Source organism: Lolium perenne, chromosome 6 (genome assembly GCF_019359855.2).
Source record: "Lolium perenne isolate Kyuss_39 chromosome 6, Kyuss_2.0, whole genome shotgun sequence".
Classification (NCBI taxonomy): Eukaryota; Viridiplantae; Streptophyta; class Magnoliopsida; order Poales; family Poaceae; genus Lolium; species Lolium perenne.
Genome location: NC_067249.2, coordinates 172,539,701 through 172,554,036, shown reverse-complemented (window position 1 = coordinate 172,554,036; position 14,336 = coordinate 172,539,701).

The following is a 14,336-nucleotide window of genomic DNA, read 5'->3' as shown; positions in this document are numbered from 1 at the left end:
TGGAACCCTAGATGGCTTTTAGGCCTTTGTGGTGATTCTTGGGTGCCTCAAATTAAGTTGTGGATGTGTGCCCCAAGCTTTGTGTAAGGTCCGGTTTCCGCCTTGAAGGATATCCCTTAGAGGAACCGTGACCTAGGCCTTTGTGGTAAGGGTCACCGGAGAATAAGGTGAGGCCTTTGTGGCACTCGGTGTGTGGCGTGACTACCGCATCTTGGGGTGAGGCCTTTGTGGCGTTGGTGTGCATCAAGCAACCACACCTCAAGGTGAGGCCTCTTGTGGCGTTCGGGAGCACTAAGCCACCGCACCTCTCCAATAGACATTATCACTCGCAAGAGTGTGAACTTCGGGATAAATCATCGTCTCCCACGTGGCTCAGTTATCTCTATACCCGAGTTCTTTACTTATGCACTTTACTTTGAAGTTTACTTGGGTGCCTTCGTGCTTGAAGTTATTTATATCTTGCTATCACATAGTTGCTTATCTTACTTAGCACAAGTTGTTGATGCACATAGATAAACCGTAGTATATAGATTTGGGCTTGAAAAAGTAAACACTAGTTTTATTCCGCATTTGATAAGCCCATCTCGGAAAAGTTTATAACCGCATATTCACCCCCTCCCTCTAGGTGGCATATGTGTCCTTTCAGTAAGTCACTTGAAAGTGGAAGTTTGTGCGTGTGCATGGAAGGAATGGACAAAGTGTTATCACCAGATTTTGGCCAAATCAGGAGATGGGCCGTAATTGAGATGGGCTTGGAGGATATGCGCATGAAGTGTCTCTAAATCGGCCTTGTACGAGAGTTTGGGCTAGATTGCCCGTGTATCTGTATATTATGGTAGATTTTGTTAGAATTAAGAGATAGAGTTTAGCTCGTACACGGTTAGGTTTATTCCCGAATTAGAAAGTCCACGGACTATAAATATGTACCTAGGGTTATTGAGAAAGGAGGACGACCACGTTCACAACAAACACAATCTAGGCGCATCGCCACCCCTTGTTTCGAGGGTTTCTTCCGGGTAAGCATCATGCTGCCTAGATCGCATCTTGCGATCTAGGCAGTATCGGTTTATTCGTTATCTGGTGTTGCTCGTACTGAAGCCTTGTTGATGGCGAGTAACACCCTTATCGTAGATGTTTTGGGGCTTGCATCGATGCTTTTCTGAATATGCTTGCTTAGATATGCTGCCCCTCGATATCTAGCTGCCTTTACACCTATCTTAGGTGTAAGGGCAGCACCTTGCTTCATCTTTATTTAGTAGATCTGATCTGTTATAGTTGTTCCTTGTTCTTCAAGGATTAGTTTGATATCCGCATGGTTAGGCCTTGCAAACGGGTTGAACGATCCAGTAGTGCGTAAGGTATGGTTTACCGGTCCTAGAAGGGATGTTCCGGGAATCGACTCCACGTTGGTTTTTAGGCCTCCTCTAGGACTAGTTTTCCGTTATCTTTCGTATCTGCCAAGCTCAACTACGTGTAGGACGTTCCGGTTATGCGGTGAAAACCCTAAACTATCGTAGATTGATTTAACTTGGTTTTGATAAAGCAGGAGCCCCGTGTCATCGTAGATCCAATGTGAACCATGGGGCAATCGGCTCTTTGAGCCGATTCACAGGGTAACCTGAGAGCCGATCGAGGCTCATTTAATGTTTACGTGTCTACCATGCAGGAAGCTAATCGAAGCAATCCAATACCTTCCTGACCAGGTATAGGTCAGGTGGCACGCCCTTGCGACCGTCAGGACGTGTGCCGGAGCATTGCGGGCCGTTGCCCGAGGGACCAGAGCCCACCAGCAGTCCTGGGAGCCTCCCGGCTCTCCGTGCTGCTCGTCGCTGCTCGCCGGTGGGTTTTGGCAGGCAACACATTCTGGCACGCCCGGTGGGACACTCTGCAGCAACTACGACAACATCTGCAGCTGAGATGTCGGACGAACCAGTCAAGTACGAAGATCTGCCTGAAGATCACAAGAAGAAATATGATGAGCTTAAGGCTCTCTTCGAAGCCGATCTCATCGGCTCTTTCGAAAGGACCCATACACATGGCATTAGGTTCAAAGGATTCACACCAGAAGGCGTGCTCGATGGAGTAGATCTGTCTCTCCCTTCGGAGGAGCGCACCAGAGCTCTGCGCCAAGAAGTTAATTATATGGTGGCTCATTCTCTACACCGTCATTCTGAGAGCCTGGTGAACACTTTGGAGCGTATTGCGGTTCGCGTGGTTCAGGAAATCATGAAGCATCAGTACTCCCCGTCAGGGCCTACCCTAGGAACTCACCAGGGAGAGGCACCGTTCCACACCAGACCGCAACTGCCATTCACGCTTGCAGCTCCAGAGCCACAGGGTTCACCGGCATACGTCGTCTACAAGGTTGGAGGTGATCCTGGCGATTACCAATTCCTGTATGAGCCACCTAAAGAGATCCCACATGGATACGTGTGCACATACGTGACGGACTGCAATAATTGGGCGCGCACGAACCAGATTATAGCAGGAGGGATTTCTGGAGGAGGAGGGAGTTCTGGAGCAGACGCCGATAAACAGGCGTGGCTAGCTAAATATGCCACTGGAACGAGTCATGAAAGCTCAACTCCTGCAGCTCATACCCTGGAACAAATCAGCACGATCTTGAGAGACCAGTTCGGTATCCTGCCAAAGAGGAGAACAATCGGCTATTCCAAGCCGTATCCCAATGAATATGATCTGATTCCGCTACCGCCAAAGTACCGGCTCCCTGAGTTCTCAAAGTTCAGTGGATCAGAAGGGTCTAGCTCAATTGAGCATGTGAGCCGATATCTAGCACAGTTGGGTATGATTTCAGCATCAGACCCGTTACGTGTGAGGTTTTTCGCGCAATCTCTCACAGGACCAGCTTTTGGGTGGTACACCTCATTGCCACCAGATTCAGTTCGGACATGGAAGCAACTGGAAGAGCAGTTTCACGTACAATATCACTCAGAAGATACCGAGGCTGGCATTGCCGATCTGACACAGGTCCGGCAGAAGCGGGGAGAGACGGTGTCTGATTACATTCAGCGTTTCAGGACTGTCAAGAACCGATGTTATTCGGTTCGTTCAACTGAGAAAGAAGCAGTCGATCTGGCAGTGGTAGGCCTCGCAACGCCGATCAAAGATCTGGCTTTCCAAGTGGAATACAATTCACTGGCACACATGGTTCAGAAATTAACATTATATGAACAGCGCCACCCAGAATTGTACCAAGACAAGTTCAAGCGCCCGATAAGCCTGGTCGAGGCAGAAGAAGTTGAAGACTTTGCAGAAGACCAGGAAGTCGCCGTGGCTGAATGGGCTCGGGGGGCAGTCCCCGTGTCCTGCAAATGGGTGAAACAACCAGGGCCTGCAAAAGGGTTTGACTTCGATATAAGCAAAACTGAGCAGATATTCGATTTATTGCTGAAAGAAAAGCAGCTGAAGTTACCCGAAGGCCATAAAATCCCTACGGCGCAAGAAATGAACGGGAGACCGTACTGCAAGTGGCATCACTCGTTCACCCACGCCACCAATGACTGCAAAGAGTTGCATCGGCAGATCCAAATGGCGATAGAACAGGGCCGTCTGATCCTCGGTCAGTTTGCCATGAAAGTAGACACGCACCCCTTTCCTGGTGTTAACATGGTGGAACTCAATCACTCCACGGGGTGCGAGCCAGGGTTCTCATTCGAGGTTAACATGGCAGGGCCTGTAGACCGCAAGGATAAAGAAGACATCAGTCACTCCCGTGGCAAGGATAAGGAGGAGGCCGATCCACGCGACCGGCCCCGATATGATGACAGACGGTACCTCACCGAGGAACAAGTGAGAAACGTGCGGTACCAACGATCGCTCTCCGCGCATCTCCTGAATAAATATGAGCATCAGTACGACCGACGTCGGCGCTACGACATGGATGACGAAAGATATCGTCGGTCTGATGGTGACAGCAGAAAATATCGTCGGTATGATAGAAACGACGAAAGATACGAGCACTGCGCTAAGGAGAAGTCAAGAGAGCAGGAAGACATGGACAGACACTGGGATTGTCCTTTCTTCAAACACTGCTGGGACTCAGGAATAAGCCGATTGCCTACAATCGACAACTGCCCAGAATGTAGACAGCAGAAGAAGGGCGCAAGTGAGGTTTCAGTGTTCAAGCATCTCGGGCCTCTTCCACCTCAGAACCGACGAGCTGAGTCATCTCGAGAGGAAGACTTCGAGGAGTCAGAAGACGAAGAAGAAGAAGATAGATACCACCGGCCAAGGTGGTGCCCTGATGGACTCAGTCATTCCCAAAAGCGGAGGGTTCAGAGGCTACGTAACTTGGAGGAAGCCGAGGCGCAGTACCTGTACACGTTGAGGAAGGCACGGCCCGATCTGGCCGCGAAAATTCAGCAAACGTTGGAAACGGAGACGCATCCACACAAGAAAGAATGGCGCCCCAAGCAGACAAAAGCCGATGCAAAGACATCGGCTGATACAAACATGGTGTTCATACTCCCGTCAGAGTTTTGTGCTCCAAGAACTGAAGAAGTGCCAGTAGCACAGTTTGACTGCGGTCCACGGCCCGTTATCTTTGAAAAGCCACGAGAGAGGAGCTACAGGCACTTGAAGGCCCTGTACCTAAGAGGTTATATCAATGGGCAGCCTGTCAACAAGATGTTGGTCGACACCGGAGCGGCAGTCAATATAATGCCATACTCCATGCTACGGCGTTGGGGACGCTCTAACGAAGATCTGATCAAGACCAACGTCACACTAAGAGATTTCAACGGCCAAGCATCAGAAGCGCAAGGCGTTTTGAACGTTGATCTAACCGTGGGCCGAAAAACTATCCCTACGTCGTTCTTCATCGTCGACAGCAAAAGCACCTACGCTGTGCTGCTAGGGAGGGATTGGATTCACGCCAACTGCTGCATTCCATCCACGATGCACCAATGCCTGATACAGTGGGATGGAGATGAAGTGGAGGTCGTTCATGCAGACGACTCGATCGAGATCTCACTAGCTGGTACGAATATTTGGGATGCAGACGACCAAGAGCCGATCTCTGGAATCAGCTTGGACGGCTGTGAGCGCATCGAAGCTTCAAAAAACGGGGTGAGGCTGGTCTTATCCACCGGCCTGACAGAGTAGCAAGACCAAAATCAATGGACGTACGTGGCAAGGCCGATCCCTGCGATCGGCCCCAAAAAATAAAAGCAAACGATCTCGCACAAATGGCGCCAGGCTACAAGGACGTGGCAGATGTAACCGATTGTCAAGTACAGTTACTGGAGCCAGATGACTGGAGAGCCGATATCTTCAATTACTTGAAAGATTCGGCTCGGGGGGCACTTAAACGGATAAGGTACGAGGCTATGAAGTATGTGCCCAGTGGCTGTCAATGGCCAGCATCTCAAGAAATATTTCCCAAGTATGTGGGATGATGGACATTGAAATATGGGGGCCGATGCATGAAATCGATCGGCCAGTAAAAAATAATTTTTTTTAAGCACAGCCGATGCACGGACATCGACTTTAGACTAAAAAGCCGATGCACAGCCATCGACTCTAGAGGTACAAACCGTTATAAGCAGAGGTACAAGCTCAATTGAGCAGTTATCAGGGTACATAGAGTTATCAGGGTACATAGAGAAGCTCTACTGAAGGAATGCCTCAAGAGCATGGAGGGCGTTAGCACGAACACGATCCACCTCGGCGATCTCGGCCTCATCATCTTCGTCCTTGCCTGTCACCAGCTGCTTGTTCAGAGCACGTATTTCGGCCAGATCAGTCTTCAGTTCAGCTTTGAGGCCTTCTGCTTCCTCGTGGGAGTGGGCAATAAGGGCTTCCTTATCTTGGATGAGCTGTTTGGTTGCCCGGACCCTCTCTTCAAGGTCCTCCAACTCCTTTCGCAAGGTCTCAAGTTCAGCAGTGCTGACAGAGGTGTCAGTTTTGGCGTCCAAAGTTGCCTTCTTCTCATTAAGCCACTGACATTTGTCTGCAATATCGGCTTTCAACGGAAGCTGGGCGTGGCGTAGGCCGATTCTCTGACGAGCCAATTTCACCCTTGACCTGTAGGCAGACAGAGTCACAACTGGCCAGAGTTTCACCTGCAACGTCACCGGGAGATGAGGCTGGATGTCTTCAAGAATGCTCTTCACTTCTTCGGGGTCTTCAACCAATGTCTCAATTGAGGAGGAGAGCAGGGCCTTGAGATGCTGGAGTTGACCATGTGTAGCGCTAGGTCCTGACTCTTCACTTGCTTTAGACGTAGCTGGTTCGATGGATTCGGGGTCGAACGTTAGCAAGCTTGAGAGGTCATAACTCTGACAAACAACAAGAACAACGTCAGTATACAGCGAAAGAGAAAAGTAGAGCTAAGAAAAGGGAGTGTACCTCTCCTAAGACCAAAGGAACAGCCGATGAAGAGGTGATCGACTCTTGTGTTTCTGCTGTGGGCTTGGCCAAGTTGGCAACCTTGTCAGCTACACTTTTAGGAGTTGCTAGGTCCAGGGTGGCGGATGGCATCAGTACTTCCTCGACTTCCCCACTAGAGGTGTCATCAGTCTGCAAAGGAAGTGGTTAGCCGATGAGAACAGCAATAGGTTAGCATGAAATATGAGCCAAGGAGAGTATGGAGGGTAATTACATTCGAAATCTCCTGGTTCAATGAAGAGGTTTGCGGTTCCTTGCGAGCTCTCTTGATGCATCGGCTATTTGTGCGTAATCCGCCCTGCCCTGCTTTGATTGGAGCTTGGGAAGCAGCAGGTTCAGGAGCCGACCTTTTCTTGGAAGCCGACGGTGGCAAGTCTGGCTGGCTCTGCGTGGTGGTTTTCCCAGAGTTTCCCGAGCTCGAGTCCCTTCGACTGGACTGTGTCTCCTCGCTGGAGTTTTCTTCAGTAGAGGTCTGTAAAACAAATACAAGCATGTTGCAGAAGCCTAGAAGGATAGATGAAACCAGCCAAGGCATGGACCAGCTTACGTGCAAACTTTCTTGGGCTGGAGTAGGGTTTTGGCGCTTCAAGGTCTTCCTGGCAGCTACTTTCCTCACTGCTGTTCTCGCCTTAGCTGAGGCTCGGGGGGCAGCTGGCCTAGAAGATACTCTGCTCTTGGAAGCTGATTTTGGTGAAATCGGCTGGCTCTGCATCACAACCTTTTTCAAGGGTGGTGAGTTTTTGCAGAAGAGGACCACCGGAGCTGGTGGGAGGAATCTGAAGGGGGAGCCATCATCATGTACAGGTTCTGGGCCGTCTTGTTGCTGCAAGAAGACAGAGCAGGGTTATAAAAGGAAGGAAATCATTGTAAGCCACTTCAAGATAATTCGTGAGTAGTGGTACCTGTTCTGCAGGGATATCATATTCAGCATCAAGTTGTTTCAGCAATGGTCCCAGAGCTCTCCTGAAGGCATGAGTCTTCCACATTGACCACCAGGTCTCAAAACCATCGGTTGATGAGGTAAAAGAGAGGTTGTGAGGAATTGGGATGGCTAGAGCATCAAAGAAAGAGTAACACCTCTGACCGGTGAGGACATCGGGCAGCTCAGCTCTACTCTCTGTTAAGTGGTGGAGGAAGAAATGGGGAGATACCTGCCCAAGACCAAGCTGCCGGGCAGCTACGACCGGCTGATAAGACTCATAACCAGGTTTGATGATCCTGTTTGAGGTGCTCATGCCAACTGGAAGGAAGCAGGGACGGATCATGATGGAATACAATTGCCGGGTGCTGGCGTCATCGGCAAAGCTGTCTAGCCTGAAGGAAACTGGATTTTCAAAATTTTCACACTCCGTATAAGGAAAGAAGAGAGGATTGTCCAGGCCTTGGTAGAAAATTCTGAACCACTCCAATGCTTCCTTGAGGGTTAGTTTGCTACCTGGGAGGCTATATAGAGCTTGGCCGTAGCTAGTGCACCGGATTGGCTTCCCGTTAGTATCTGGAAAGGTGCAAGTGGCCAAAGGTGGAAAGTTTGGGACATGGTTCTGAAAATACAACTGAGCCCACAGTTGAATAAACCACCAGGGACCTCCTGTTTTGACTGTCTTTTGGGAAAACAGTTTGACAGACATTAGTTGGAGATATCGATAGACCTCTCCAAGGAACAGTTTGCCAATGCCAAGCTGGGTGCCTCTGGCAAGTTCATAGGCCAAGGAAAGGTAATTCTTGGTTGGAGCAAGTGAAGGGCCACATAATATGAAGTGTTCTAACCAGAAATTCAGGAAGGCCGTGTGTTCTTTCTCTGTTACAAGGCCTTTGTTTTTCATGTGGCGCCGAAGATAAGCACCCCAGTTTGTGCACTCTGTTTTGGAAGAGAGTGTGAAAGGGACCTTTGGCAACATAAAAGCAGAGGGGCTTGGGGATGCAATGTCTAGACCAGTGATCATGGCCACGTCTAGTAGGGTTGGTGTCATGGAGCCATGGCCAAACATGAAGCAATTCAAAGCATCAGACCAAAAGTAGCCGATGGTTTTCAGAAGGTTTTCATGTTTCTCAAGCGGAGACAGTGATAAAGCTAAAGCATCGGCTATTCCTGTGGTTTCCCAGGTGGCTTGGTGAGTTTTGGATATTCTATTGTACCATGAAACCCAATCTTCAGGAGGATTAGGCCAGGCTCGTAAGCAGTCGGCCCAAGAAGTTAGATCTAAATTCTGGTTCACGAAGGGAATTCTATTGGCCTCGCATGAAATCAAATGGGCAGGACTCTCGGTAGAACGAGGGCCAAGACAGAGAGAATTTGGAAGAGAAGGATGCGGCAGCAGAATGTCTGATACCTAAAAATTAATGACGGAATGAGACATTAATTCAGATGTTTGCTGTTAATTCTAACACTATTCTCGGATAGCGAGGAGCGGTTGAGGATTACCTTCAGGCCAGAGACCGCAGTGTTGGCGCTGGATGATTCTGCCATTGGATTCGCTGCGGAGTTGAATTTGCGTGATTGAGATCTGAGATTCGCGTGGCCGTAAGTTGGATCTGTTCGAGCGGCGATTTGGGGATCTGAGTTTACTCTTTCAGACGGGTTGCAGGTTACCGTTTGAATAGGCAACTGATTTGGCCTTACTCGCGTTTTGTGGTAAAGGCCGATGCGCTGCCATCGGCTCTTTGCGCGTTGACTTGCTTTGACAATCGGCAAAATTGATATGAAAGCAAAATCGACATAGAAACATTTTCTTCATTAATAAAGAGGGTTTTTACAGAGAAGAGCCGATTGCTCAGGAAGGGGAGAACAAAAGAAGAGCCAATTACTACTACTAGTCCTATGCTAGTAGTCCCTAATCTAAGGCCCGTCGCTGCCCTCGTCGTCGCCGTCGTAGCTGCCGTCGGCGCTGCTGCCGGCGAGCTCCTCATCGCTGCTGCCGTAGCCCTCGGCAGGGGCTTCTTCCTCCTCCTCGTCGTCGTCGTCATCCGACCCGGCGCGGAAGCGCTTCGCCGGCGGATACTCGTCGGAGGAGGTGTCACCCTCCTCTTCCTCCTCCTCGTCGGAGGAGGTGAAGTCGTCCCAGGAGAAGAAGTCGTCCTCGCTCTCCGCCTCCAGCTCCCCATCGACGAGGAACTGGAAGTTGTCTTCTCCGTCGGTCAAGGACTTGTCATCTTCGGACCAGACGGAGGAATCGTGATCCTCCTCGTCCCACTTCGTTGGGGCGAGGATCTCGTGCGCCGCCATCGAGTCCCACTCCGGCGTCGGCTCCCGAGAGGAAGAGGATAGGGAGGAAAGACCCGAGGAGGCAGAGGAGGAGGAGGAGGAGTCCATGGTGCGAAGGAGGGTTTTCCGATGGCTAGTACGGAGCAGGGGGATGAAGAAGCGAACTGCTCGACGCGGTTAAATAAAGGGGATATAGTGGAGATTTAATGCTACGGCGGTTTCCGAGGACATGGTGCCAAAACTGTCAAATTGTGCAGAGAAGTTGAGAAGGCAAGGCATCATGATGAAAGGATGCTGTGACGGTTCTGCTCTGCCACGACGTGACCCTACGAAGAAAAAAACAGAGTGGTTTTGAAATTATCATTACCAAAACCAGGGGGGCATGTGTTATCACCAGATTTTGGCCAAATCAGGAGATGGGCCGTAATTGAGATGGGCTTGGAGGATATGCGCATGAAGTGTCTCTAAATCGGCCTTGTACGAGAGTTTGGGCTAGATTGCCCGTGTATCTGTATATTATGGTAGATTTTGTTAGAATTAAGAGATAGAGTTTAGCTCGTACACGGTTAGGTTTATTCCCGAATTAGGAAGTCCACGGACTATAAATATGTACCTAGGGTTATTGAGAAAGGAGGACGACCACGTTCACAACAAACACAATCTAGGCGCATCGCCACCCCTTGTTTCGAGGGTTTCTTCCGGGTAAGCATCATGCTGCCTAGATCGCATCTTGCGATCTAGGCAGTATCGGTTTATTCGTTATCTGGTGTTGCTCGTACTGAAGCCTTGTTGATGGCGAGTAACACCCTTATCGTAGATGTTTTGGGGCTTGCATCGATGCTTTTCTGAATATGCTTGCTTAGATATGCTGCCCCTCGATATCTAGCTGCCTTTACACCTATCTTAGGTGTAAGGGCAACACCTTGCTTCATCTTTATTTAGTAGATCTGATATGTTATAGTTGTTCCTTGTTCTTCAAGGATTAGTTTGATATCCGCATGGTTAGGCCTTGCAAACGGGTTGAACGATCCAGTAGTGCGTAAGGTATGGTTTACCGGTCCTAGAAGGGATGTTCCGGGAATCGACTCCACGTTGGTTTTTAGGCCTCCTCTAGGACTAATTTTCCGTTATCTTTCGTATCTGCCAGGCTCAACTACGTGTAGGACGTTCCGGTTATGCGGTGAAAACCCTAAACTGTCGTAGATTGATTTAACTTGGTTTTGATAAAGCAGGAGCCCCATGTCATCGTAGATCCAATGTGAACCATGCGGCAATCGGCTCTTTGAGCCGATTCACAGGGTAACCTGAGAGTCGATCGAGGCTCATTTAATGTTTACGTGTCTACCATGCAGGAAGCTAATCGAAGCAATCCAACACCTTCCTGACCAGATATAGGTCAGGTGGCACGCCCTTGCGACCGTCAGGACGTGTGCCGGAGCATTGCGGGCCGCTGCTGGAGGGACCAGGGCCCACCAGCAGTCCTGGGAGCCTCCCGGCTCTCCGTGTTGCTCGTCGCTGCTCGCCGGTGGGTTTTGGCAGGCAACACAAAGCCATCTTCCAACTATTGTTAGGACTGACCGTTTCTAGTTAATTGCTGCTACCAAGAATAAATTGCAAGATAGATCACCTCTGGTTCATATTGTCTCTCAAATCCAATTATTAGCTAGTCGTGAGCGAGCTTTTGATATCCTACAAGTGGATCTATCTCAAATTAGGGTTAGCCACAACCTCGCTAATGTAGCGACAATTGATCATCATTCTGTAACCAAGTTGGGCTCGGGGAATGATGATGTTCTTCATATCCTAGAGCAAGACCTTCTTGTAACCCTCTCTGAGTCATAACGATCCTCTTTACCCGCAAAAAAGGAGAATAGATCCGTGGACTTTTCGCAAGAAAAACTAGAGCAAACATTTAATTACTTAAGAGGGTGTTGTTCTAGAAGGTGAAAACTGGAATTATTCGTACAGACATATGAAAAATTTCTCTGGTAAGTAACTTCTACATATTCTCATCTCACAAGACATGTTGGAATATCATAGGCTCAATTGGAGTGGGGTCATGTGGAGAATTTTTCCCACACTGAAATCAACGAATAAGTGTAAAAGTATGTTGGATTATGCACCAACCACTTTCATGGACTACACCTTTTTTGAAGGACATATGTGATTGCAATTAGGCAAAGAAAACAATGTATAAACCCATATATAAAGCGACACTCCCAACTAAAATGGAAAAATCCTAAAAAAAAAATTTACAAACAAGTTCGGAAAATTTCCCTCAATCCCGAATTGGCAGCCGCTCCCATTATCAGCCATATGTAGTGAAGATACCGATAGCAGAAGGAAATGGGCCCCCTCCCCACCCCTTTGAGAGGAGGTAATAGAAGATAGCATCATATGTTGAGATTTTTGTGGCACAAAACCACAAAATAGATTTGTTTTTTTGGAGAGAACACCACTTTTTGTTGTAATCATTTTCACAAAACCCATAACCCATCATTACCGGCCTTTACAGCCAATTAATTTATTGGAAACACTAACAGAGGTACAACGTGGCATTTCCTCTCAATGGACAACCTCCTCATGACCAGAATCCATGGCCGTCATACTGGTGCTCTATGGTCGCACCCTGACTCCTACGATGTGTTGAACGACGGGTTCCTCGACACCTGCATCGGTTGCTCGTCCTCCATGGTGGAGTAGCTTCTCACCTTGCCCGCGATGTCCGCAATGAGGGAGAACAAGTCGGACGTGCGCCAATGTGGTGCCGGAAAAAATCTTACCATGTCATGCTGGTTTGTGGACTTCTTGTCAGAAAAAATCAAATCGACGCTCCGTAGGGCGTGCGTCATGGTCGAGCTGCTTAGTCGTTTTTATCTGCAGGCTGCAACATAGCCAACATGGTGAGGGTGGCCACCTCTGCTTCGTATCATGGTGACACATCCAAAACTGACAAGTTTCGTCGAATGTGGAGGATATGCCACGCTGGAATAGGTCAGGCTAACTAACTGGCCATTAAGTCTATTAATAAACAATTATGTGTTTTGTGCAAATAATTACAACAAAATATGATGCTCTCTGTAACAACAAATCCATGGCGTGCTTTTGTGCAAAAGGTTCCTAACATGTGGTGTCATCTGATATTTCCTCCTTCAAAAGAGAATGATATAATTGCAATGACTACCATTAAACAATTTAATGTTACAGTAGAATATATCTAAACCTTTTGCATGACAAGCGTTTGTGTTCTATATGGAAAAATACATCAGGTTTCAAATTTACTGATGATTAAGTATTCTCCATGTCCAACAAAAAATCTCTCAATTTTATCTAAATATATGCATTTGAGCAGTCTGTCGCTCCTTAGATGGGCTTGATTGTTTGCCTCATTTGGCTGAGACGCCATAGATGCATGGGCTACGGGCCTAGGGACGCAACACTGATCGAATTGGGCCACCTATTGGTTGCTAGCGAGACTCGTCTCTCGATTATTTAGCTTGTTAACGATAACGAGCGAAAAAATATTGCTCAGATTGATTTGTTAAAAGATGGGTACAGCTCAAACAAATCTAGAAAATAAGTGTGCGTTAAGCAAGCAAAATTATCCGATTTTGGGATGCTAACTTTTGTGTGACTTTGATGATTTTGGGTTTCCAACGTCAAACATTATGTGCTCACGCAGACAATGCTAGCAGAACATAATGTTAAGCTCAAGTCGTCTTGACAGTTTATTTTTTGGATGAATCATATTGCCTCCTTTCTAAAAATGTAAATCAGATCTTTTTGGCAGCCCAATTAGGTTGTTAAAATGTTTATATTTCAAAATGGAGGTAGTATATGACAATAACATAACAACTAATGTGATGAATGTGATAAAGGATCATGTATCAACAGCATAATAATTCTACTGGTTTGCGCGCAAAAGGTGCCGATCGATCGCTGGCGAGAGGAGGCCTAGCTAATTAATTAGCTAGATGCTCGGATGGAGCTCCTTCTTGTAAGTAGCGGTTCTCTCTGCCTTTCACAGCGGTTCGTACACGGATCTACCTGAGCTATTCAGATTCCTCTCCTAAAAAGCCTATCTATTCGTAGAGTAATGCTACCCATACGGACAGTTTGCTTACGGAAATGACTTACGGAATGAGGTGGACAGTATGTACATATATACACAGCGGTCGTGTTTATTTTACGCGCAATCTACGGGTCGGCCGTCGAGCTGGATTGGAATCTACAGTCTGGCCCGATCTTCTCCGACCATATCATTTCTGAATCCTGCTCAGAAACTTGGTTGTTATTTCTTTCAGATCAGAAAATTACTGGCGGCGGTGTAGTCGTTCTCGGCAAGAGCCGCCGACTCCTCCTCTCCCGCCCCCCTCCCGGGCGGCGGCGGAGGATCTACCCACCCCGCTCCGAGCAGCCGCCCCCCGGATCGCCGCACCTCAGCCGCCGCTGCTGCCGGCCTCGGCCTCGGCCTTGGCCTTGGCCCCGGCTTCGGCCCCGGCCCGGCCCCGGCCTCGGCCACGGCGGCGGTGGCGGCTCCCCTTCCGTCGAACGACGAGGGGGAGGAGAGGGTTTCCACGGTGGCGTTCCATGGGAGGTGATGAAGCGCCGGTGGAGGAAGCCGGGCGGCACGGCTACTTGGCCGGGGCCTGATGCTCTCCGTCGGTAGCCATGGAGAATTCGATGGAGCGGTGGCGGCCTCCGCCCCGGTGACGGTTCAGCGGTG